General features: G+C 34.4%; 2 protein-coding genes across 3 annotated transcripts in view; one reads left to right on the top strand and one right to left on the bottom strand.

The window, feature by feature from the left end:
- LOC113400639 (grpE protein homolog, mitochondrial) overlaps positions 1-27,965 on the bottom strand; it is a 275,541-nt gene that overhangs the window by 78,294 nt on the left and 169,282 nt on the right. The window lies entirely within an intron of this gene.
- The window catches only part of Sli (slit), a 153,753-nt gene continuing 127,181 nt past the window's right edge, over positions 1,394-27,965 (top strand). For both annotated transcript variants that reach the window (XM_064219852.1, XM_064219851.1), the window contains exon 1: positions 1,394-1,516. The gene's annotated coding sequence lies outside the window, so the exon portion shown is untranslated. The remainder of the gene's footprint in view (positions 1,517-27,965) is intronic.

Genomic DNA, 27,965 nt, shown 5'->3' with positions numbered 1-27,965 from the left:
TTTCTATAGCAGTAAAATAGTTTTCGAGATAAGCGTTTATATATAAACAAACTATTTATATGTAAATAGAATAAATATTTTAAACGTTAATCAACAACAGAATTACTTAAGAAACCCCCCCGGAAACATTTCCTAAGCCCGAGAATCGAACTCCAAACTCGTTTGAGCGGTACGTCAATTAATATACCCGTCTCTTTCTAATGTGTATGTTTGTAACTCCCTTTGAAGTAACACGACGCCCTGTGAAAGGATCGTCAATGTGTGTGTAATACAGGTATCATTGGTCGTGTTGCTGTGGGGAGAATTCACCCCGATTTCAGAGATTCTTTTTGGCATTATTATTATTATTATTTTTATTTTTATAATGATTTAAAATCGTCTTCTTATTTAAATAAATATAAAGTACATAATTATATTAAATATATATTTAAATTAATCCAAGATTCCTAGTTCAAATCCTCCCAAATCACAACTGTTTTTATACATATGTCTTACATTTATTTTTCTTAATTTATTGCTTTATTGCAAAATAAAAATGTTGCGTGTACTTACGTATGAGCGTGAGATGTTTTACTTCGTCGGCATAATTAAAAATATTTTTTTTAATTGCGTATATTATAAATAACAATAAAATAATAATAATCTACTTATTCATAATAAAATTATTATTATTTATTTTGATAATACATTTATTTCTATTATTTTCACCAAAACTACAACACTCAATCACAAATTTAAGCATTTACAATTCAAATTTGGAATAAAATAAACATTGCAAAACAAGACAAGACGTGAAGTTGTCTATTTCGAGCGACTTGACATCTAATCGGCGGTTTCGCGAGCAACTTCATCGTGTACCGTCATGTCACTGTGCGCACGCATCATAAAAATAGAATAAAAGCATGACTTCAAAAAAAATATAAAGTTACTATTAAAGTATTCAGTATGATATATACCGGATTCTTTAATAAAATTGTAAATCTGTCTGTCTGTTACTCACGCACGGCTTAACCACTGAACCACTGATTTTAATGAAATTTGTTGCAATTTGCATAAAGTAACCTTGAATCTCAACTTCCGTTACTTTTTTATGCCTAACCTTTGAAAACCAACAAGGGTTTGGTTTCCAACGCGAGAATATTAATGGACCGGTCCATATAACGACAATAAACAAACGGTTACAGACAATTTTAATCAAATTCTATGTCTATCTAACTAAACAAACTATGTTTCTCGCAAAGAAATTAACTTTATATAAAAATTACAAAAAAAAAAAAAACTAAAGCTCCTACAAAAGGTAAATTAAAATAAGGCAAATATAACAGTAGATCTAGCAACACCGCGCACCCAAAGTCTCACTAAAACAAAATTCCTTACGCCAGTACGCGTTTAGCTTTCATTCGTTGATGTCGCTAACTGTTGCACATAACAGTTACACGTAGTTGTGTTTTCTTGTGTTATATTCTGTTTGTGATTAAGATCAACTTGAGACATATTTTGGCTTATTTCGAAAAGGGTAAGTGTCTTGGTGTGTCTTTACGTGATTCGTTTAAAAATAAAGGCTTTATTAAACACGAATGCTTTCGTTTCGTACATCGTCTTATAATTTAAGCTTTTATATAGCTTATTATATTTACATATAATAATACGTTACGGTGTCTGCCTTTGAGATATTAATATTTAATATAATTTCGATTTTAGTTTAGTTTTCTTTTATGGTTTCGACGGTATTCATGTTTATAGTTATTGTTTATGTGACGTCTTTAAAAACTGAAGTATTTTCATTCGTAGTATTAATTTACAGTATAAATTAATTGATAATAAATATTAACTCTTGAAATCTTATATTTAATATATCATAACTAATTTAAGTAACCACTTCTCGACCGTGCTTCGTTCGCGTTTAAGGGGCTAGTCGCCAAATGTTAAGCATAAAAAAGTAACCTATGTTCTTTCGTGGAGTTCAAACTTGCTTTGTAACAAAATTTCATCAAATTCGGTTGAGTGGTTTGGCCGTGAACAACAGATAGACAAAGTTGCTTTCGCATTTATAATAATATTAAGTATAGGTATTTATTTTAGTGTACCGAAATGCGAAAGTAACTTTTGATTTCATGACCGTTGAACTGCATTAAAAATGATCTCGGCTCAGAAACCTCGGCTTTGTACACAGCGTGTTTTTATTAAACCAACCCTTAAGGGACTAATACTGAACGAAGTCGCGGAAATAGATTTGCGATTGATAGCTTTTACAAGCTCATTATATAAGTTAAATCGAAATCTGTTCAGCTTTTAGGTGTAAAAATGTAACCAAATCAAATATACGCATAAAATATTCATATTGAATTATTTAAATAGCATTTCTTTCGAATATTATTTTTCTAATTGAATTTTTTATTTAATTTATTTACCAACTGAAATATTGCATTAAGATTTCAAATATTGTTATCTATGTAAATAACTGAATTTAGTAATTTATTTTAAAACTGCATTTACGCGAGTCTTTTTCCGTAGCTTCTCGCTTAACGTTGATTTATGAAACGGTGTCCGACTTAAGATATTAATTAAAAAACGGTTGACGTCTTAAGATACATTATCAGTACACCTCGACACCATATATAGAGCATTTAAATTTCAAGTCTCTTACTTCAAAAACATACGACTTTCATACAAACTTCCAACCACCGTTTTACCCCCTTAGGGGTGAAGTTTCGTAAAATCTTATCTTAGCGGATGTCAAGGCCATATAAAGAATCTACCTGCCAAATTTCAAGTTTGTAGATGTTATAGTTTGGTGTTAAGTTATAGTTTTGTATTCCTTTTTATGGCTAAACACAATATTTATTAAATATTACGCAATCAAAAGTCAAGTATAAAATTTTTATTAGCGTATAAAAATAAATATACAGCCAATTAAAGTATTCGATTTACGTATTTCATGCGATTTGCTAATAACTCGGCTATATTGTGCACTACTGAGAGTTTATGATTAATATATCTCTATTTATAATACAACACTGTTACACTTAACTACTTATTTCCATATTAATATTAGTTCCAAAATTCCGTTAAGTGTCGTCGACGTTCAAAACGCCATTTTTTCGCAAATCGTTAGTGAATATAATGGATTAATCGACCTCTCGACCGATGATGTCGCGTCAATTTGCTGTCAAATGTTGTTTATTTGGCTTTTCCCCTCTTATGGTTGGAATACAGTATATGTAATTGCAATGTGTCCAATTTGGGGGGGTGTTAAAGTCAGTTTAACAACAAACACAAGGGACATAACATCTTAGTTTCCAAGTTTGATGAAGACGGAGGCCCATGTGCCAGTTTGCCGTTTTAAATATAAACAATAATATATACGACCTCTGTGGTCGAGTAGTGTGTACACCGGTTTTCATGGGTATGCCACTCCGAGGTCCCGGATCGATTTCCGGCCGAGTAGAGTAGAAAAAGTTCATTAGTTTTCTATGTTGTCTTGGGTCTGGGTGTTTGTGGTGCCGTCGTTACTTCTGATTTTCCATAACACAAGTGCTTTAGCTGCTTACATTGGGATCAGAGTGATGTATGTGATGTTGTCAAATATTTATTTTATTTATTTATTTATACTTTTCAATCATTAAAACATTACAACATAAAAATAATAGTCATAATCGCATTATGCTCTGATTATCTGTTTTCATTACAAGACATGAAGTATCAAATCGTCGTGTTTAAAAAACAATGAATTCAAATCAAATCAAATCAAAATATACTTTATTCGAGTAGGCTTTTACAAGCACTTTTGAATCGTCATTTAACAAACTATTTAAAGTAAAGCTACCACCGGTTCGGAATGTAGATTCTACCGAGAAGAACCGGCAAGAAACTCAGTAGTTACTCTTTTTCAACATATAAAAATACAGTCATGTTAGTTAACGGCGACTTCGTGATTTGTAAATAATGGGTATTTCCTAATTGTTTTATAAATAAAAAATCTCGGTCATTAAGGTCAAGACAATAAAACTTGTATAGAGAATTTTTGTTTTTTAATCCATTTTCAATCGTCTTTAGATACTGACATAAGCGTCTCTTTTGTGTAATAGACAATACTTAGAAATACATAACGTGTTAGGCCAAAACGTACTTTAAAATGTGACGCAGGCTACCAGGGATACAGTATTGTTATTAAATAATAATTAAAAATGTAATATTAGTAAATATAAACTATTATTAATCAAATCAAAATCAATTTATTCAAGTAAATTTAACAATGAAGCGTTTTTGAATCGTCGATATTTAAATACTACCACCGTTCCGGAAAGCAGCCTCCAGCGAGAAGAAACGGCAAGAAACTCGCATAGTTAGTTGCTCTTTTCAAATAAACAGATTTACAATGCTGTTTTTTACAATAATTACTGTCCTGTGATGGAACCCGAGCCTAAATCCAGGCGTTTTTTTTTCTAAACAGATACTAAAATCTAAATAAAAACTAGATAAAAAATCATATATATATTTAGGTCATATTTTAAGCAGAATATAATATAATAATAAGGCTACTTAGTTCTCAATATTGGTATTTGCGATTTATGGAATTATTAATGACTCTTATAGCGCCAGTGTCTGTTGTCTAGCCATCGAAGAAGGAATAAAGTTAAACAAACCTTAGATTAACGTATTCCATGCGATTTTCTAATAACTCGGTATAAAATTGTGCCCTAACAGTTCTTGATTAATATTTCTTTATTTATAACACAACACTGTTACACTAAACTACTTATATCCACTTTAATTTTACTTCCAAAGTTCCGATAACAGCTTCCTTGAAGTTGAGAACGCCATGTTTTCGCAAATCCATAGTGAATATCATAGATTATAAAGGTCTCGATATCATGTTAATTTGATGGTGTTCGTTTGGGTTTTGTCCTATTGTGGTTGGAATAGACTATATGGGCCATCTGGTCGTCCATTTCTCCGTCCGTGTACCTTTATTACAAAGAAAAAGAAATCTGAAAATTTAATTATACTAACCAATTCAGCCTCTGGGCTATGAGCGTCTTTACCATAAACACGGGGAACGTGCCCAAGGCCCCCATCCCTCGAGCGCCCCGAAGAACCGACAATTTCCTTCACACGTTTGTACTCATGTTGACTGCTATGTATATTTTCGAAAGTGATAAATTTGTAAGAAATAACATAACATATTTATCAAAAAAGGCTATAAAATAGCCATAAGATTGTACAACCGATCAGATTCCTACGAATTTACGAAAATTACCGCACCGTTTATTTGAAACTATACTCAAGGCCCGGCTATAAGCAAATTATTTGTACATGGTTGTAAATTTCTACCAAAACGGCCCCAAATTCGTGGGTGGTCATGGGCCCCAGCATAGCTTGAGACGGCTCTGGCTATGACGGGATACAGGAATAAATTAATATCTTTACAAATCACATCGTGACAAATTAAACGTTTTAGTTATTAACATAAATCTTATACGATAACATTAATTCGCTGTTGACAGATTCATTTACGACGTAATAATATATCAAAGTGTCATTTGTGTTTTGGGGGCGAATCGTGAAAATTTTTTGGCAGAATATTAAGATTTTAATGCCAAATTAAATGTCACAGAATATACGGCGACGGCCCAGTTAATTGTGTACTCTGTAATCGAATGTTGCCAGAACAAATAACAATTCTTTTTTCGCTCAAATTAAATTAGTAATCACTAAAAAATATTGCACGACAAAGTATCGCTGCTCCGTTTGAACGCGATAAACTCCGAAACTACTGAACCGATTATAACACGGTTTTCACCAACGGCCGGAGCGATTCATGAGGAAGATTTATATGTACAATTCATTAGGGTTTATTAATTATAAATTGGCTGAAATATAACGAAGATTGTCGATGTCACAAAAATCACGTATTCGTACACCAATAAAGTTATATTTAAGATATACACGCATTTTTGTAGAACCTTATTTTACCCGAGCGAAGACGCGACGAGTGGCTAGTAAATATCTAGCTAAATTAATTATACATAGACGGATGTATCTTCTTTCTGAATATATTAAGAACGCTGTAAGAAATATTAACCATTAGAACACCAAAAAAGAAATTTAAATACTTATACAAGTCGTACATCGCCTTTTGAAAGTTTTAGTATATAACTAGCGACCCGCCCCGCTTCGCACGGGTGCAATGCGATTACTACATTTACTACAGAATGTCTTACAAAGTTCACAGTTTTTCAGTCATTAGACAATACAAACCGCTATATCCCTGCGTTTTAAATCTGTAATATCTTCGAAAATATTGATTTAAATTTCATGCTGTAAAATGCAATATTGGTTTATATAAATGCACAGTGTATTAAAGGTACTTGATTGGATAAGGATTACTGCTGTATTGCTTAAAATTGCTTCGAAAATAAGTTATTATTTCTCGTAAAAAGTAAAGGATAACAAGCTGTTGTTGTGGGATAACCCTAAGAGATAGAAATATACCACCTGGGACTTTTTCGGGAATCTTTTTAAGGCGTACAATACTGTAGTACATTATTTTGATCTATATCGTAGGGTTCAGTCAGTGTTTGCAATGAAAGCGCAAAAAATATGTTTATTTACGACATCACTTCAGAAACCTCTAAAATTATCAGTGTTTCTCTACTATATTGTGCATGTATTATACATATAAACCTTCCTCTTGAATCAATCTATCTATTGAAGAAAACTGCATCAAAATCCGTTGTGTAATTTTAAAGATCTAAGCATACACAGGGACAGACAGCGGTAAGCGACGTTGTTTTATACTATGTAATGATAATATTACATAAATATAGTATGGCAAGTGGTCACCACTCCCCATAGACCATGTTATGTCCCTCTTGTAAACACACACCCTTGACCCGGAACACAATAATACTGAGTATTGCTGACGGAAGAATATTTCGTGACTGAATGGTACCTATCCAGACGGTCTTGTGCCACCCAGTGATTTTTTTTATTTATATTATTTTAAGCCCACCTGGGTAGGTACCACCCATTCATCAGATATTTTACCGCTAAACAGCAAGAATCAGTATTGTTGTGTTCCGGTTTGAAGGGAAAGGCACAAGGGATATGACGTATCAGCTTCAAATGCTAATGGCGCGTTGGCAATGTAAGGATTGTTTAATATTTCTTATAGAACTAATGTCTCGGGCGGTGACCATTTACCATCAGGCGGTCCGTTTGCCCGTCCGCCTACCTATACAATAAAAAGAAAATTAAAAACGTTTCTGATAACTAAAATCATTTTAGTTATTTATATATTGATTAAACAGCGAATATCGTACGAATGACGTCAACGAATCGAAAATGGCGGAACTAGGACGCCATCTTTTATTTAATAACTTAATTTAAACAAACCGCTGAAGATTTCGCCTTTGTTAATTTAATCGTTGAATTCGCCCGCATACACTTACGAGATCTCTTTATAAGCCCTTTTAATGCACCCTTTATACTGACAGAGAAGTGTGAATGGGAAGCATTAGTGCATTTATATACCTATACCCGAGGTTCACTGATATAAGGCCTCAGATCCCTGGGTAAAAAGAACAGTTCAGTCGCATGTAATTTTATTGATTTTTTCTGTCGAAGATAGTTCAGTAACAGCTCAGAATTTGGAAGTTGGAAGTCTACACTCTCGTTTCTCGGAAAGTACGTATAGCTGTTTCTCTTGCGCGGGAATTATTTTTTTGATCGTGTCGGATTACCGTCCCATCAGACTATGAGAGTGGAAGAATAGAGAGTGTACCTGTGTTTGCTCACATATTTTTATATCCTGCGTAGTTGGCTCGTCTCCGTCGAAATCGGTGAAGACATAGTCATTACCCGTGGTTACCCCTGCTAAAATTAAATTAAAATAAAAAAAGGCTCGTAAATCTCTAAAAGATATATATTAATATAGACCCTATTCCCAATGACCGTTGCAATGACCTCAAAAATGATACATTTGCTGTGAGCTCAAGAGTTGGGTGTCCAGCTTATTTCAGATCCTGCAGCATCACATCGAGGTTACCATGAGATGTAATATAATTGAAGTCACAAGGTAATAAATTTTGAATCGTTCGATCGAAATTAACAAGTAACAATCACAACAATGAAAAAGCCTCCTGCTAGTTTGCCACCTCTAATATAAAAAAAAAAAAAATCATGCAGATTACCTCACGTATTTTTACAATCACCACCAAAATAATTTACATATAAATTAAGCATGTCAAAATACTTTATTAATCAAAATTGAATTTGAATTCACAACTATAAGCATATGATAACAAGATTTAATATTATAATTTAGTATATTAATTAATTCATATTTCGAATCATTAATAATTTATGTCTAATGGAATCGAACGTTAATTTTTTTAATTGACTTATGTCCTAACCTAAGATTTCGTCATCTGTGGAAAGAAGGATAAGTAGTTTTGGCGGGATTTAAAAATCTGTCATTGTGAAAAATAAAAAATGGCGCGGGTTTAACAGCTGATCGCAAATATTAATGTTTTATTATTTGAGGGAAAAGGATAAGTTTTGGCGGGCTTTAAAAAATTTGACATTGGAGAAAAATTAAAAATGGCGTGTGTTTTACAGCTGATATAACATAATTATATGGATAAAATGATTGTAAAGTGTGACTTATAAATTAATAGTAATAATTAAAGCAATTTAAACTAAAGGTATGTATGTTTAGCTATGTACTGAACCATCACGTCTTTATCATATTACAACGAAATCATAACGAAATAATCGGATTATAGATAACTCAAAACATTATCTTGTTACAAGACTTTATTGGGTTTCGCTATTGCTTACAAATACAGTTCAAACCGAAGGCTGTTCAAACTTAAATAAATTTAAATTAATTTAAAATATTTTTTTTTCATTCTTTGAACTCTGAATAAACCACTTGGTTAACGAAATTTTTGCAACGCTGGGAAGTGTAAGAACTTTCTTTACTCAAATAAAACGCCCTGGACGCCCAGTGCGCCCAAGTACGCCGGGTTTACCCACTAAAAAACCAGCGGTGCCCTCTCCGTCTTTCGGCGGGCGCCACGGGATCGCTTGCGCATACTACCGTGACGCCCTGACGGTCGACCCGCCTATGCGGGCCTCCAACACCTAGAGGGGGTTCTCGGGGTCCCAAGACAACATGGAAAACTGATGAACTTTTTCTACATCGACTCGGCCGGGAATCGAACCCGTGACCTCGGAGTGGCATACCCATGAAAACCGGTGTACATACTACTCGACCACGGAGGTCGTCAATTTCTTACTTCGCCAATGCGCCACCAACCTTGGAGCTAAGATGTTATGTCCCTTGTACCTGTAGTCAGTGGCTCTCTCTCCCTTCAAACCGGAACACAACAATACTAATGATTACTGTTCAACGGTAGAATATCTAATGAATAGGTGGTACCTACCCAGACTTGCACACAGCCCTAACACGTTAACACAACTCGGTTCTTAGTTGAATAAAAAGAGAATATTTTCAACCGTTATGAGATCATCAGATCTTTCTAGTCGAAGGAATGTGAGCAACTTCGAGTGGTGTGATCGATTCAAGGTATATACCTTAAGTATATATTACTATATATTACTTTAATATATTATATTACTATATTATATTACTCAAGGTATATCACAGAATATTCTGTGATCTCAATATAATCACTTCTTTGATGTAACGTTATCAATGTTAATAATAACTTAGTACCATAAACATTTTGATATTTAATAATATGTTTTTAAATTTGCGTGTTAGATTAAATATTGAATTTAGGAGATACAAGCGTGAGAATGTACACAAACTTATACGTTGCGGTAAAAGATACGTTATCAATGTTCATTGTGAACTATATTTGATCGAATGCAATTTATTATTTATTTCATTTGTGACAATAATTCGAAATTTAAATTAAAATATATGTACTTTAGTAAAGTACGTTAAGGTTTCGAATCGTCAATTTACAGAACTGTATTAAAAGCTTCCACCGCTTCGTAATGTAGATACCACGAAGAACCGGCAAGAAACTCAGTAGATACTCTTTACCAACAGTTCTATTAGAGATACAAAGTTAAATATAATAAAATTCATTGAAACTGTAAGTCAAAAAGTATTAGCTCCACGCTTTTTTTTTTATGTACGTAATCTTGCGTTGAACATTATACCTTATTTAAAAATGCATTTTTTAACAAATCATTTAATTTTATAAAATAGCAAATTTAAAAATATCTGCTTAATATTGAAACGAATGCTATGCCCCAAGAAGGATTTATTGACTTTTTGGAGTCAGAAATATGGCGTTATAAGCTTATCCTTGCGTATATATAATTATATTGTAAATATATTGTGACGCAACTGTAAGTATTCCTACTTTGTCAAAAACATCCCGAAGGGATTCTCTAGCTCCAAGATTACAAAGAGACCGGACTCTTGCAAAATAAAACAGTGGTATCTGTAATGTTACCCAAAATATTATACCATATGAGATAATACTAATAATAACCAAATTATACTGGACGAGCGGTTTCAATATCAGTTACTTGTCTAACTTTTCTAACCGCGTTTGCTCTCCGCTGAGTGTTCCTGTGAATATAAATGAGGATTATACTAACTCAAACTCAAACTCAAATTCCTTTATTCGATATAGAAGCATTACACTTATTTATTGATAGTCAAATCAAACACTAACACCGGTTCGGAAAAGGAAACACCCTGACCTGAGAACCGGCGAAAGAAGCTCAGCGGGTCTTTTTTTTTTTTGTTATTGGTTGGTGGACGAGCATATGGGCCACCTGATGGTAAGTGGTCACCACTGCCCATAGACAAAGGCGTAAGAAATATTAACCATTCCTTACATCACCTATGCGCCACCAACCCTGGGAACTAAGATATTACGTCCCTTGTGCCTGTGATTACACTGTCTCACTCACCCTTCTAACCGGAACACAACAATACAGAGTACTGTTATTTGGCGGTAGAATATCTGATAAGTGGGTGGTACCTACCCAGGCGGGCTTGCACAAAGCCCTACCACCAAGTAAACCAAGGTCTTTTTCATTTTTGTCAATTTTGTTATTTACATACATTCAATTTGAAAGGAAACAGCCAGGAGGCGATCGTTTCATTCCCAAGGTGTGCTATCAATCATAAACTCACTGCTAGTATACCTTTTGCACATAAGCGGTCCTTGAGCGTTTTTTTTTTTTAAATTTTACAACAGAGGCATTTTGTACGCTTTCTGGGATCCAGTTGTAAAATTTGAAGCTTAGAATCTAATTATATTGTTATTGTATGTTTAAGTATTATATTGAATATTATTTTATATTGTCACAGGCCGTCACAACCACATAGGGTACCATTGAAAATCAGCGTTGGGTTCTTGGAACCCAACTTGGAAGTCAAAAGGAACTGAATGGTACACCTTTAGGACACGTTAACTATCATTGTTTTGTTTTGTTGTTATTTTTATTTTTTTTTTATTTTTTATAATTGTTTCGTGTCCTAATAAACATTTCTTTCTAATACTTAAAAACAGCGTAGCGTCAGTTACATAGTTTAATAAATTTCAATAGTTTTCGTGTCACCCTGAGCGCTCATCATAAAATTCTCTGATGGTTTAATTTCAAAGACCAACTCGAATGGCATTGATGACTATCTTTTGGTATAACTCGAAGTCTAGACGGGAAATAGCATCAATATTCTATACAGACCTCAATTTAGCCTGTCGCCTTTCTGATTGTATTTTCAAGTTTGCTGATAAAAATATCTTTTAAAACAACGAACTTTGGAAGGAGTTTTTAACGGATCTCACACTCCGCCGTTTATAAATTGATTTGGAAAATTATTTTTTTGTTTAAATGGGTATTTTTTCCGTTTTCATTTTTTCACTTTTCTCAGTGTTACTTGAAGTAGTTTTTATTTTATTTATTAATTTTGTATTCTAGTTGAAATTCTTTTATTAGGACTGTGTAACATATAAAAATACACACACAGAAATAATCTATTTAAAACTTAGAAAAATCAAATCAAATCAAAATATACTTTATTCAAGTAGGCTTTTACAAGCACTTTTGAATCGTCATTTAACAAACTATTTAAAGTAAAGCTACCACCGGTTCGGAATGTAGATTCTACCGAGAACAACCGGCAAGAAACTCAGTAGTTACTCTTTTTCAAAAAAAGTAAACATATATTTTTACGATATATAGAGGTAGGCGGACGGGCAAATTGGCCACGTATTAGGGGCACCAGGGCACCAGCACCACATAAGATATATCAACCATTTCTTCCGCCAATGCACCACCATTCCAGTTACACTGACTCACTCACCCTTCGAAACGGAGCACAACAAAAACTGAATACTGCTGTTCGGCGTTAGAATATCTGATGAGTGGTTGGTACCTTCCCAGCCCAATACTAATACCAACAAGTGAACATATCATAAATACCATAATTTCCTTAGATACTAAAATCTTTCCAAATAAATTATCTAAATACAGCTGAAAACCTCATCAAAATGGAGACAAGACAAGTCTTTTTGTTTTCTACAGTTTTCTAAAATATACAAACAGACATCTTAAAATTTCAAATCCCTTCCATTAGCACAAACCATTCATCCAATTTATCTATATTTGCTCAGAGTTAATCGATAATTTATGTAGATTGTATGCACATCACTATTTGAATGCGTTATCTGCGCGCTGCAGCGCTGAAGTCCGTTGGAGTAGGGATTTCAAATGTTAGTATCGATTAATTTGCGATTTCATTTTGGTTTATATTCAATTTAAGTGAGTTATATTCGAAATTACTTATATATTTACTTGACTTTGTAAGTCAAAGGTGGTTTTGTTGGTTTATTTGATATTTATAATGTATATATTTATGTGTAGCTTAAGAAGGCGGACTGGCAAATGGGCCACCTGATAGTCAAACAGTCCATTGGCGTCGTAAGTATTTTAACGAATCCTTGCATCGTCGTTTACAGAGAGAGCCGAGATGGCCCAATGGTTGGAACGCGTGCATCTTAACCGATGATTTCGGGTTCAAACCCAGGCAGGCACCACTGAAATTTTCATGTGCTTAATTTGTGTTTATAATTCATCTCGTGCTCGGCGGTGAAGGGAAACATCGTGAGGAAACCTGCATGTGTCTGTCAAATTCTGCCACATGTTCCACCAACCCGCATTGGAGCACCGTGGTGGAATATGCTCCAAACATTCTCCTCAAAGGAAGAGGAGGCCTTAGCCCAGCAGTGGGAAATAGAGGCTGTTAATGTAACGTAATGTATGTTGCATCGTTAATGCGCCACCAGCCTCAGGGACTAAGATCCCTGTGCCTGTAGTAACATTGGCTCACTCATCCTTCAAACACAATAATACAAAGTAACTCTATAAGTATTTATTAGCTTTAATCTGTTTTTGCACGTTCAATTCAATCGAAGCGTTGTCATAAACCGGTAAATAAATACATATTTTTGTTAACGAAGTACACGTACATACACACAGGCACACATACTTAACTGAATACTTATAAAACACAAATAAAGAACTATAATAACTCAAAAAAAAAATTGTAAATTATTAGTAATTAGCTGCCGCTCGCTTGTGTGTGTAGGCTGTTTGTATGTGTTAAGCCAGGGTTATCTATCTTTATTAATTATTTCATTCAAAACTCACTAGTTTTTGCTTGAAATACCAACAAATCCATCCATCCTCAAAACTTTCGCATCAACAATGTTAGTAGGATAATATAAATATAAAATTTCGTAATAAATCGACTATCGATAACTAAAGCACATCACTATGTGTAACTATCTCGGTATGCAGCCTCTGACTGTTTGTATAGGGCTAATGAGAGCACTAATTGGTCACAATACGCTGCGATGTGTGCTACAATAATCCCTCATCTCACACACGCAATCTATCAAGTATTTTAATCTGTGCCAATGAAATAAGATTTTAAAAAACGAACGATGCCGTCTCGCCTACACTATTTGCATCTCTTTTGCACTCCTGTACAATTAGAAAAAATTAACAGAAAACATTTGTAAATATAATATTATTTTTTTAAATTTAAATTCGGAACCACGAATACAATTTGTCTGAAATCGTTACGGAAGGAAAAATCGTTACGCTTCCATAAGGTTTTATTGAATACTATTTTATTTACATTTACGTTTTGTTATTGTTTTAATTCAAACCGGATTTCGATAAGTTCTATCGTTGATATTTAATTGTCAAATGTTGTTATTTTTTTTTTAGTGAGTCTGTTATTTAATGTATTATATATACCGAAAGCAATTCATTCCAATTGAGTGACCCGCGGCACCTCTCGTTTTTTGATTTAATATCTTTTATTTTGCATAATCTCATTTAATATGACGAAAGTTTTTTTTTTTTTATGTTAGAGGTGGCAAACGAGCAGGAGGCTCACCTGATGGAAAGTGACTACCACCGCCCATGGACATCTGCAACACCGGGGGGCTTGCAGGTGCGTTGCCGGCCTTTCAGGAAAGATTACGCTCTTTTCTTGAAGGTTCCCAAGTCGTATCGGTTCGGAAAAACCGTCGGCGAAAGCTGGTTCCACAGAGTGGTTGTGCGAGGCAGAAAATGTCTTAAAAATTGCGCTGTTGTGGATTTTCAGACATCTAGGTGGTGCGGGTGATATTTTGAATTTTGGCGAGATGTAAATACTTAAAAAAAAAAGTAAAAAATAAAAGTATATAGAAAAAAAAAATGGTTACCGATAATGCAATTTACAGAGTCAACATAATTTAAGCAGAAAAAAATATCAAAAGTTTCTTGCTGACCGTACTAAATTTCAGATGTATGAACAAGTAATTACCCTATATATAATGACTCTTTTCTTCTTTGGCGCGCGTTAGTCGCTATATATATATATATATATATACCTGTTGATCTATGTTGGTAGACTCTTGGTTTGGTTTCGTTGCTGAAATAAATATAGTACACTTACCACACACACACATACACACTCACACACACAGGAGTGAGTAGAGAGTGTTCCCTAAAGCGCCAATAAAAACCTTAAATCAATAATTAAAGAGTTTCTAATTTTCGCGTTTTTAGAGACAGTCGAAAGTGTTGGTGAATGACGCCATGAGAAATATTAATTATGACATTGCGCCACCAACATTGGGAACTGATATGTACACTGGTTCACTCACCCTTGTGTTCACCATCGCCCGCCCCATAAGATATATCAAACATTCCTTTCGTCGACGCACCACCAATTTCAGTCACACTCACCCTTCAAACCGGAACACAACAGTAGTAAGCATTGCCCTATCACCAAGTCAAACTGATAAGCCTAAATATATATAAACAAACAGTCACGGCGGCCATTCGGTACTAGCTTATTATGTGAAGGATTGCCAGCCGTGTGAGAAAGCTGTAAGGATCAGAGTAATTTAAGGTTCACGCGGCATTCATATTAGTTTATATTAAGCTGCGTTAACATATATGCGACTTGCAAGTTTGACGAATATTCCCGCGGACTCAAGTGACGTTTTACATTCAATTGCGTTTATTTATGTTTGGATTTGTGTGTGATATCGACGGTCTAACGGTACCTGCCAATGAATGTCATATATCTGGACTTCTCTTTAAATGATACCATCCATATTTTTTAATTATGCAATAAGTAGGTACGCTAATGGGCTGCTGGCAAAATAAATTGTCGTCATAAAAAAAATCCTTGATCTCCAATACGCCACCAGCCTTGGGAAGTATGGCGGTAGAATATATGACGTCTGGGTGGGAGTGGTACAAACTGGTACTTACTAACATAGTCTTGACCTCGATGGTCTAGTGGCTAGATGTAAGGCTGTAGATCCCGAGGTCCTGTTTGACCCCAGGTCGGGCTGGTAAAAAAGTATTGGATTTTTCTTTCAATACATTATGTAGCAGCCCCGAATCTGGAAGTTGGAAGTGTGAACACTCCTTTGCCTCGGACAGCACGTAAAGCAATTGGTCCTAAACTCTTTCCGGTCGTATCGGATTTACCGTCTTATCAGATTATGTGAGTGAGGGAACACAGAGTGCACCTGTGTTGCCCCCCATTATGCACTACAATAGGTTCGCGTTATTTTATCTCCGAATTCGGTCAGAACGACACCATCAATATGCCTTAGGATATAAAACATTCTTATTTTATATTGTGCACAATACAGTAAAAAAAAAAATCTAGATTTGCGTGAGCTTCGGTCTCGTGAATAAAAGAATTCGTTCCATTTTTCATAAATCCGCAGAATAGCAACATTCACAGATCACTCGCCAGTCTTGCCTTTGACTCGCGTCCAAAAATCGTCGAGACCGTCACGACGGCTCGCGATTCGCATGTGCATCAGTTTGCCTCGCTCGCCGCGTCCATCGCGAACGTGTTAACGGTTCTATAAAGCATTTTTTCACGGTAGAATAACTGCGTGGAGTTTTCACACCTGTATTGCGTGTGCCGATTTTATATGTTGTATCCACGCTTTACTGATACACAGCCTTCTAAATTGACACAGCCTTAAATAAAGTATAAATTTCGATTTATTTATTGTTTTAGTAGCAGCCATGCCCGCAATGCATAGGGCAATAAGGAATTATTAATATTCCTAGTTACCTCTTCATTTAATTTTAAAGCCTTGTATTAGGAGTGTGGACAACAATATCCCAAGGAGTCAGGATCGACCCTGCGACTTTTAACTACGATAGGCTACGCTAGGCGGCTTTTAAAACAATACACTATTGACGCATCAAAAATTTTTATAAATAAATGTATTCATTCAATAAATAAAATTATCGATATAAAACACGTCACTATCCGATGCAATTTACACGCACGTTAATTTGTCGTGTGACGCCATCTCATTCATCATTGACTTTTGACATTTGTTGAATTTCAAAATGGCGACAACATTAGCTCACGTTATTGATGCATACATTCGCGAGGGCGCGCCTCTAGACGCCTCTCCACGATGCACTATCGGCGTTCCTCAATAAATATAATCTAATATTAATTTTATTTTGTGATGTGTTAGAGACTAGCCCTAGCCTCGAATACAGTGCTACGTCATAGGATGTCATAATTAATTATATCACATTATAATTACATATTATAAATATATACAATTATTATTGTAATTAATTGATCAATAATTTATACAAATTTAATTAATATTATTTTATATGGAACAACATTTTATACTGCCATGTAACACTGTTTCCTATTTTAAAAATGATTGAGCTGTCATAAGGAAAACAATTGGATGATTGTGAGGGATTGTAAAGAAATACAGAGAGATTGGAGCGTCATTGTAAAACATAATTTTATTTTGCCATCCCGAACTACTGAAATTACAGATGTTAATTGTCTCACGCTCTTCTACCTTTGCCTTTTCTAATTTGTTATTAAATTATAAATTCTAAACGTTCGAAAAAACATTGATATATTGCACAAGAAGTATTTATTATTCGAGACAAAATTATATATATGACAAAAAAGTGTTGAGCTAATACTTGTTGAATTATTATATTAATTGTTAACACTTGTGGGTTTAATGAAAATAAAACACAGTAAAATAACTGGTACACTTCAATCTATAATTTTCGGACAGCGTAACGTTGTGCCAGGAATTATTAAAACAGCCGAATGTGCTCCTGTGGCGCGTCCTGCCTTCTTTATACAGAAATTATCGGAAGTCAGTTAACGAACTATTAAGGTTAAATTATTAATAATGAATTATGGAAATGAGGTATTGGTGAATAAATCACTAAGATAAATATCATTGAGAAGTTCTATCGTTAAGAAGAAGTCACTATGACTTATTTTTTAATTATTTATATGCCGCAACAGCTGAGCGTTGTGTGCTACTTGTTAAGATAATATATAAATATTCTTTATTCAAGTAGAGTCTCAAAATCACTTGTCATGTTAAAGCGTTGAATTAAATAAATAGTTAGCACCGGTTCGGAAAGTAGATCCGCCCGAGAAGAACCGGCAAGAAACTCAGTAGTTACCCTTTTTCACCATTTCAACTACAATGTGTATACCCTGCCTGGAAATATTTTTTAACTAACCTCATCAACCGTTTTATTTTGTGCTAGGTGGTAGGTCTGGGTAGGTACCACCCACTCATCATATACTCCAACGAAAAACATTAATACTTGTTATTTTTGTATTTGAAGATTAAGTGAGCCAGTGTAACACAAGGGACATAACTATTAGTTCCCAAGGTAGGTGGGACTAATATTTCTTACAGTACCAATCGCTTACCATCAGGAGGCCTTCCAATAATTAAAAAAAAATCTATGATCAAATCAATTTCGTCACCGAACCGCTATCCAATGTACAAAAGCCGATTATCCGTCAAGTCAAATATTACGATCAAGACTTATTTAAATTATAAAAAAATACATAAAAAATGCAAAAGAATTCAATGAAAAGTGTCAAGATTGCAGTTGTACAGCAATTACTATAACTCGGAGACATAATATATTTATCAATCGTTTATAGAAACATTTGACGCATTCTAGCAACATCGACTTCGAGTTTAAACTAAAGCAATAATGTTTTAATAAATTACCATATAAATTTGTTTAAACATTTAACGTATGTTGAATTTATATTTGAAATTCTATTACTTTTTCCTATTTAAATTCTTAAGCGCTCGCTTATTTATCTGTGGTTTATTAAACTGTCAATGTCACGTGTGACAGCTCATTTTTGTTTGTACAATTATTTTTTATCTGTTCGTGATTGAAGATGGCGTGGGATTACCGAGTTGGGACGAAGTTTCTTTCGTTATTTGTTATCTACGTATTAAATACACGTCGAAATTGAATAACTTTAATAATGACATGAAAAATTAATAAAATAATGGTGATCACCATTTTTTTTTAGTTATATCTTTTAGATGCGTAATTAAAAAATAAGAAGTGATTTTTTTATGACGCGCGTAGTGTACATGAAACTACACGATAAAATTTCTCACTAAACCGCCAATTAAGTTTATTAATAATAATAATATCAAGTATAGCGTTAGAACCATTTATGTTTCGTATTTTTTTTTATTGTTATTTTTTTCATGTCTTTTATTACCAAACGTAAATTTAATTTAATTTTACATGGTGGTAGTACTTTGTGCAGTTAGATGAGTTCACGGTTACGGTTGTTGTGTTCCGGTTTAAACAATGACTGAGCCAGTGTAGCTTTAGGTTCAAGGGAGATCTAAACTCTCAAGGTTACGCTGTGACTGTAAGCGATGGTTAGTATTTTTATGGCCCGATATGATGGTGACCACTTACCATCAGACATATTTCCGTGACTATATAAAAAGGACAAGAAATAATTAAAAATAATATCAGTTTAAATTCACGATGTGATATTGTTATGTTCATAAATATGTCACATCAATGGTCCTTAAGGTCTTTAAGTTTATTTAACGACGCGACCCCTGCCGCTTGTCCCGAATAAATAATTAGTAATTTTAATATTCGTTTAAATAATACACAATTAATATTCAATCGTGTCAAATATTATATTATTGAATACAATTGAGATATTAAATAAAGATATTATTAAACGAATGAATGAATTGAATTATATTAACACAGATAATTATTATTACAGATAGAAAGAGTTTTTTTTTTTAATTCGTGTGCCTACGAGCGAAGATTTCGTTATAAACATCTAACATAATTATTTAGTTAAATAAAATTCTATAAATTAAACTTTCAGCACAATTCATTGTATCTTTATTATCAAAATCAAAATATACTTTATTCAAGTAAGCTTTTACAAACACTTGAATCGTCATTTAACAAACTATATTAGCTAGTTCAACAACTAAAAATACAGTCATGTTAGTTAAATACAATTATATATGTATGTTATGTCTCCTGCCTGGAAGTCAACGAGCATTAACTCCACGCTTTTTTATCATCTATATAATCCTGTATAGAATAATATGCCTTCTTTACCAATATATTTTTTACAAATGACTTGAATCTATGAAACGGCAAAGTTAAAAATGTCTGCGGAATTTTATTATAGAAGCGGATACCTTGCCCCAAGAATGATTTATTGACTTTGCGGAGTCGGAAACTTGGCGTTCTAAGCTTATCCTTACTTCTAGTGCACATACAATGATTATCACTGATTTTATCAAAGTGATCAAATTAAATTATTTATTGACTATTAATTATAATGAAGTAATTACGAATTACGACTCACCGACGACCTCCGTGGTCTAGTAGTGTGTACACCGGTTTTCATGGGTACGCCACTCCGAGGTCCCGGGTTCGATTCCCGACCGAGTCGATGTAGAAAAAGTTCAATAATTTTCTATGTTGTCTTGGGTCTGGGTGTTTGTGGTGCCGTCGTTACGTCTGATTTTCCATAACACAAGTGCTTTAGCTATTAACATTGGGATCAGAGTAATGTATGTGATGTTGTCCAATATTTATTTATTATTTATATATTTAAAATAACTTACCTGTAAGATAGCGTGTGAGGATGTGGAAATAAACACAAAGATCCAAAAAAAAATATTATTGATTAATAACTGTGACGTCACGCGAGCCATGTGCTGGTCTGAAATTTGAACAATTTGAACAAAATTGAAACAATAAGGTTATTTAAAACAAACATGGTTTGACAATACTCATCTGTGTGGGTACCAGCTACTCATCAGATATTCGATCACCAAACAGGAGTACTTAGTTTTGTTGTGTTCCGGTTTGAAGGGTGAGTGAGGCCGTGTCACAGGCACAAGGGACATAACATCTTAGTTCCCAAGGTTGGTTGTGAGTTGGCGATGTTGGGATGAATAACAATTGCCATATGCCAGTCTACAAAGTTGCCTAACTTTTTAATTTAAAAAAAATACTAAGGAACATCCCATATTGATATCCTATATTGATTGCTGAATACAAATCGCTTGCTTTACAAGTCAAATTTGAAATTGGATATTTGAAATGAAACTTCAAAGCTGGCGCAACTGGATTCGAAGGCTTTAATTTGCCTTGCGGTCTTTGAAAAATCCCTTTTAATTCCGTGACGAAGTTTAGACGAAATTTTAAATGGCGAAATTGTCTGAGTTCTTGTCTTAAACAGTTCCGTCGTTATATATTTACAGCAATATTGTGTAAATTCACCGGAACATTGATCACTTTGATAGAATCAGTGACAATACTTGTTGAATTTCATGCAGGATATATTATATAAAAATTATATTGTATTTAACTGACCATATTTTTGATGTTGGAAAGGAGTAACTACTGAGTTTCTTCTCAGTAGAATCTACTTTCCGAACCGGCGGTAGCTTTACTTTAAATAGGTTGTTAAATGACGATTCAAAAGTGCTTGTAAAAGCCTACTTGAATAAAGTATATTTTGATTACATTTGACATACACGAGAAGTATGGATAAGCTTATAACGCTAAGTTTCCGACTCCGCGAAGTCAGTATTCGAGTGGTATTCGTTTCGATAGTGATATTTCGCGGATATTTTTAACTTTACCTATGGATAAATTTAAATTTAAATGGTTTGTTTTATTGTTGATTATATAGTACACGTGTGGCATTTCGTTAAAATTAGACACGTGCAGGTTTCCTCACCGAGCACGAGATGAATTATAAACACAAATTAAGCACGTGAAAATTCAGTGCTGCTCAGTGTGCCTGGGTTTGAACCTGCAATCATCGGTGGAGATGCACGCGGTCTAACCACTGGGCCTAAGCTGCTACATAACTTACTAAACCCCTTATATGTTTAATTCCTATTATCAATTGTTGCTTCATAAGTAATACAAGGCAGTCAAATCTGTCTAATACAAAACATTATTCCCCCCTCAAGCCCCCCAATTATTTCGACAAGCTCAAAAAGCTCAACCTCGAAAGCTCTCAAAGCACTCGTCATGAAATAAAAGCGCTTCGAAGACACGGCGCTAACATCGCTGTCACGGTACGGTTATTAGCTTTTAACCGTAGTGTTGGTAGGTGTTCAGTTTTATCGATATCGATACATTCCAATACAAATTATGCAATAATATGTTGGAAAACATTGTTATTGATTATAGTAAGATTTCGCGATTCGGAATGTTTATTCTATCGAGAAGTAACGTCAAGAAATCCTGAAAGTGATTACTAAAGCCTTTCATTTTTTATGTTATTTGTATAGTTGTGAGACGGTCAGGCAATTGGGCCACCTGATGGTATGTGTTTACCATCGAATTCCATAGACATTGGCGCTTTAAAAACACTGATGGTCCCTTACATAGTAAATACGCCATCAATCTTGGGAACTAAGACATTATGTCCCTTGCCTGTTGTTACACTGGCTCACTCACCGTTCAAATCGTAACACAACAATACTAAATATTTGTAAATATTATAACTGTATAAGTCTTTAGTCTTGGTTAATTGTTATTTCACTATGTTTGTATTTATTATTATAGAGGCGTCCAACATAGACTTCCACACAGTCTCAATTGATCAACGACAATAAGCATTCATAGACAATTAACTAATTTAATTTTACTCATAAAATATGTTTAGCATTTATCGATATTATTAACACCTTAACTTGGTGGTAGGGCTATGTGCAAGCCCGTCTGGGTAGGTACCACCCACTCATCAGATATTCTACCGCCAAATAACAGTACACTGTATTGTTGTGTTTCGGTTAGAAGGGTGAGTGAGCCAGTGTAATCACAGGCACAAGGGACATAACATCTTAGTTCCCAAGGTTGGTGGCGCATAGGTGATGTAAGAAATGTTTAATATTTCTTACAGCGCCTTTGTCTATGGGCGGTGGTGACCACTTACCATCAGGTGGCCCATAAGCTCGTCCGCCAACCAATGACATAAAAAAAAAAAAAACCTTATCGACGCTTTGCCATCCCTACTAGTAAATATTGACGTATCGACCGGCGTTGAAGCCGTTCCCGTCAACTACACTAGGTTTTTAAACTACAACATATTCGAATGAAGTTTCATTTACGACTTCGATTCACTCGAATATTAAACACGATCGGACTTATATAAAAATCAAAATATACTTTATTCAAGTAGACTTTTACAAGTACTTTTGAATCGTCAATTGTCATGTTACAGATCTGGATCAAACTGGTACAGAGTGTTGATTCTACTGAGGAAAACCGGCAAGATTCTCACTAGTTACTCTTCGCCAACATTTGAGTTACAAAGTTATGTTATATAAATACGATTGTATATCTTGTGGCTAGATATAAGGCTATAGAACGCGAGGTTCTGGTTTCGGACCCCCGGTGGAATTCGGGTACGGGCGAAATTACGAAGCGCTGCTAGTTATGTAATAAAACCTTCTCCGAAACACGCTGCATCTTCTGATATAAGTTTTATCTTTATCGGTTTAGTAATATTTTAGTTAAACATTATAAAAAAACCACATAATTTATTAGTATAAACATATTGGAACATGGATCTTAATTAATATTATTAATGCGAAACTAAGTCTGTATGTTGCACTTTATTTAAACCCCCCACTCCGGCGTTGGAGAGAAGCTGCGGGCGGAGACTAAATCCAGTATAATGTCCTAAATTTCTTAGCCTTCTACAAAATGTACCCAATAACATTTATATTATCTGTCCGACGCGGGTTTGAACTCAGGACCTTAAGGTCTATAAAGCTATTAACGAAACACTAGACCAACGAGGCAATCAAAACACAAACGATTGAAAATTAACCCTATATGATTTAAATGTAATTCAAAGATTTTAACCAGTATGTCTGTCCGCTTCACGCAATTCAAGTCCAATTGTCAAAGCTCGTGTCGGACGCAGATTAATTTATTGAATGAGGTCGTGACTTCAATTCCCGGTCCGTGCAAAGTATGTCTGATTTCAGTATTCTTTTATTGATTACGGTTAACATATAGAAGCTCTAATAATGCGTTAACTGTTTTGAAAGAAAGATTTTCGATACCTTTTACTGAGTCGAATTCAAAGTCAAGTCTTGGACTAGTGTCGCCATAAAGAGTCTTAAAATACTCTATCAGGACACCTGGGGTTAAAACGAGGACCTCAGGCCAGCGTTATATATAGGCACTAGACGAAAAAAACAGTTCGCTATATGATATAAAACAAGTAATCACACGAATACTGTATTTACATGCTGTAAATATATACCATACATATATATAAGCGAAATACCGCTCACTGATTAATCACGAAATCTCAGAAGCTAGGGTGTAGACGTCCGCTGAGAACGGATTTTACGAAACTTGACCCGTAAGAGGAGAAAACGGGATTGAAAGTTTGTATAAAACATCTATGTTTTTGAAGTAAGAAACTTGAAATTTAAAATGTATGCTCTATAGATCGTGCGGAGGTGTGAAATGAACCCCCCCCCATTTTTGATTAAAACGGGATGCTAGTTTGTATGAAAGTCCAATGTAACCTTCAAGAAAAGAGCGTAGTCTTTCCTGAAAGGCCGGCAACGCACCTGCAAGCGCCTCGGTGTTGCAGATGTCCATGGGCGGTGGTAGTCACTTTCCATCAGGTGAGCCTCCTGCTCGTTTGCCACCAAAAAAAAATAATTAAAAGTACTAGTATAAAAGTTAAAGTAATTACGGCAGAAGGATTTTAAATGTTATTTAAGTATAAAAATTATTGAAAAATGTCATAACTGCGGATAAATCCGCGGGCACAGCTAGTATATATATAATATAAATACTCGAAATAGGTTTATTAGTGCGAATAGTGCGCTAGTCAGTTCAAGAGTCGTCAATATATTAGTTAGTTGAACCATATTTTTTATACTTGCTGGTAGGGGTTTGTGCAAGCCCGCCTGGGTAGGTACCACCCACTCATCAGATATTCTACCGCCAAGCAGCGGTACTCCGTATTGTTGTGTTCCGGTTCGAAGGGTGAGTGAGCCAATGTAACTACAGGCACAAGGGATATAACATCTTAGTTCCCAAGGTCGGTGGTACAGTCGGCCAATAAGGCGAAGACAGATACCTACCAAAGCATCACTTACCACGAAAACCTCAACTTTTAACGCCTTCGTTTTGGATATACAAATGTTATCTATTATATAAATATTTACTTGCGATAAACTCGACCTTCAATTTCTATCGACTATCGATAGCTGTCACTTCACTACGACTAATATTGACCCGCCATGTCACTGTCAATGTTTACGGAGTGGAATATTAGGAATTGAATGTAACAGTTTGGATGAATCCATATTGATTTGACGTGTGCTCGACTCGAGGTAGTCCTTAAGGTGTAGCATTGGAATCTCTGTTAAGTAAGTAAGCTTTTACGGGCACTTTTGAATCGTCATTTAACAAACTATATCATATCGAGATGAACTCGAAATACAAAGTTATATCAGTCAAATACATTACTTATATCCAGCCTGGAAGTCTAGAAGAAAAATTGTTTAGGGACGCTTGTGTGCGAAAGGGTACTATACGATGAGTGAGTTTATGATTGATAGCACACCTTGGGAATGAAACGTTCGCCTCCTGGCTGTTTCTAATCATATTCAATATATGTATTTAAATTGATTGACAAAAAAAAAAAGACCCGCTGAGTTTCTTTCGCCGTTTCTCAGGTCAGGGTGTTTCCTTTTCCGAACCGGTGGTAGTGTTTAATTTGACTATCAGTAAGTATACTGCTTCTATATTGAATAAAGGGATTTGAGTTTTAGTTTGAGTCAATACGAATATAATAAAAATAGTGGTATTACCACTCTATATAATCTTGTGTTAAATAATGTGCTTTATTTATTATATATACGAACAATATCTCTTATCCGATAATCAATTGTATGGATTATTAAAAACAATAATTATTAATTATTTATCACAGGATAAGTATAAAGCCGATATGGCCCAGGTTAACCGTGCATCTTAACCGACGATTTCGGGTTCAAGCCCAGGCAGGCACCACTGAATTATCACGTGTTCAATTCGTGTTTATAATTCATCTCGTGCTCGGCGGTGAAGGAAAACATCGTGAGGATCCACCAACCTGTATTGGAGCAGCGTGGAATCTGCTCCAAAACCTTCTCCTCAAAGGGAGGCCTTAGCCCAGTAGTGGGAAATTTACAGGCTGCTAATGTAATGTAAGTAATTGGCTAAGCTAAAAGTGTTTGAGGAATGTTATTACAGGAGCGAACAGCTTGCCCAGTGAAGGAAGGAATTACATACACAAAACATGTGAATGAATGAATAACAATGAACAACAAGTGAACAAATGAATGTTAATACATACACAAAACGACGAAAACAAAACTAATGCTATTTAATAAAGGCTTTTACGACGAACGATACGATCTAACGCATTGACAGCTTTGGAAAGTTATGTCGTTGATGTGATTACACTGGCTCACTCAGCCATAAAATCGAAACAAGAATACTAAGTCAATATACATAAGTAAAAAAAATTAATAACCATCTCTTAAAGTTCCTAAATGTAAGGCCTGCTTTCCTTTTTAGGGGTGGGTTTGGTGCCTAATCCATCAGTGTATATATACACTTGTGACAGAATTTCATTGAAGTTAGACACGGGACAATACGAGACGATAGACACAAATAAGGCACTTGAAAATTCATTAGCACTTTCCATACAGATAAAAAATATATATAATCTTGTCGAGTAGAACTATTCTGCAAGTCGATACTCACCGCGGAACACGAACGTCAAATGTCAGAATGTGATGTTGACAATAATAACTATTTAGATACACGTATCAAAATGGCATGTCACTGTAAGTCAGTTGTCAACATTTTACGAGTGAAATACGAATAATTCTTACTAATTAATGGGTGGTTTCTACCAAGGTTGCACAAAGTCCTACCAGCAAGTAAGTAGGATAAAGTACCTAATTATAGTACGACACAACTTAGATTATCCGTTAGCATCGGCAAAATTCGTAAAACCGATCGCATCCGAATTAAGTGCACCTTCAAAATCATCAATCTTTGTTTATTTCTAACGCGAAAATAATCTTTACGCAAACGTAATAATCAATAAGTAATTAAATGATTACTAATGTTATTGAATCTCCGTTACGATTCGTATTAAATTTTCAAGTTAATTTTGAAAAGGTAAAAATACCGAGTTAATTTTTATGATGGCGCGCTCACAGTGAAGTTGCTCGCGGAACCGCCGAAATAGGCAACTTCACACCTTATGCTGTACAATGTTGATTTCATTACAAACTAGTATACCCTGTTTTAACCCCAAAAGGAGTTCATTTCTAAAGATATATTACTAGTACACTTCGACACCAGCTAAAGAGCATACATTTTAAATTTCAAATCTCTTACTTCATAGGACTTTCATACTAAATTCCAAGTTCCGTCTTATACCCATAAAGGTGGACTTTCGTAAAATCCGTTCATAGTGGATGTCTACACCTTATAAGGAACCTACCTCCCAAATATATAAATATAGTTTCTGAGTTTTTTTGATTAATCTGTGAGCGGTATTTTTTTTAGCTTTTAAATACATATATTAAAAATTAAAAATTGTTAATGTTTAATAAATTTTGTCTTGCAAAAATAAATTACAATTATCATAATAATAATGATTATTTTGTTATTAATAAATATATAATAATAATTATTATTTTGATTTTGAACGTTAATGACTGTGCGTAATCAATCTCACGAGAATATTATCTTAACTCAACGGACATGTCCGTTGTTAATATCTATCGCTAATAACTTCCAATGAATATAATTCAATAAAACATTTTATTGTATGTAATAAATCAACTATTACTCATTTCGTTCGTAACGATCGATAATTAATTGTTACTTGTTGATTGGTAGAGAAATATATCGTAAATCAAATACGATGCAATTTATACTACAACGATTTTTTAAACGACTTCAAAAATTTTGTGTCGTGATTCTGTTAACGA

This window comes from Vanessa tameamea, chromosome 29 (assembly GCF_037043105.1).
Source record: "Vanessa tameamea isolate UH-Manoa-2023 chromosome 29, ilVanTame1 primary haplotype, whole genome shotgun sequence".
Lineage (NCBI taxonomy): Eukaryota > Metazoa > Arthropoda > Insecta > Lepidoptera > Nymphalidae > Vanessa > Vanessa tameamea.
Note: the sequence above shows the minus strand (reverse complement) of the source record. Positions and strands in the feature narration are given on the sequence as shown.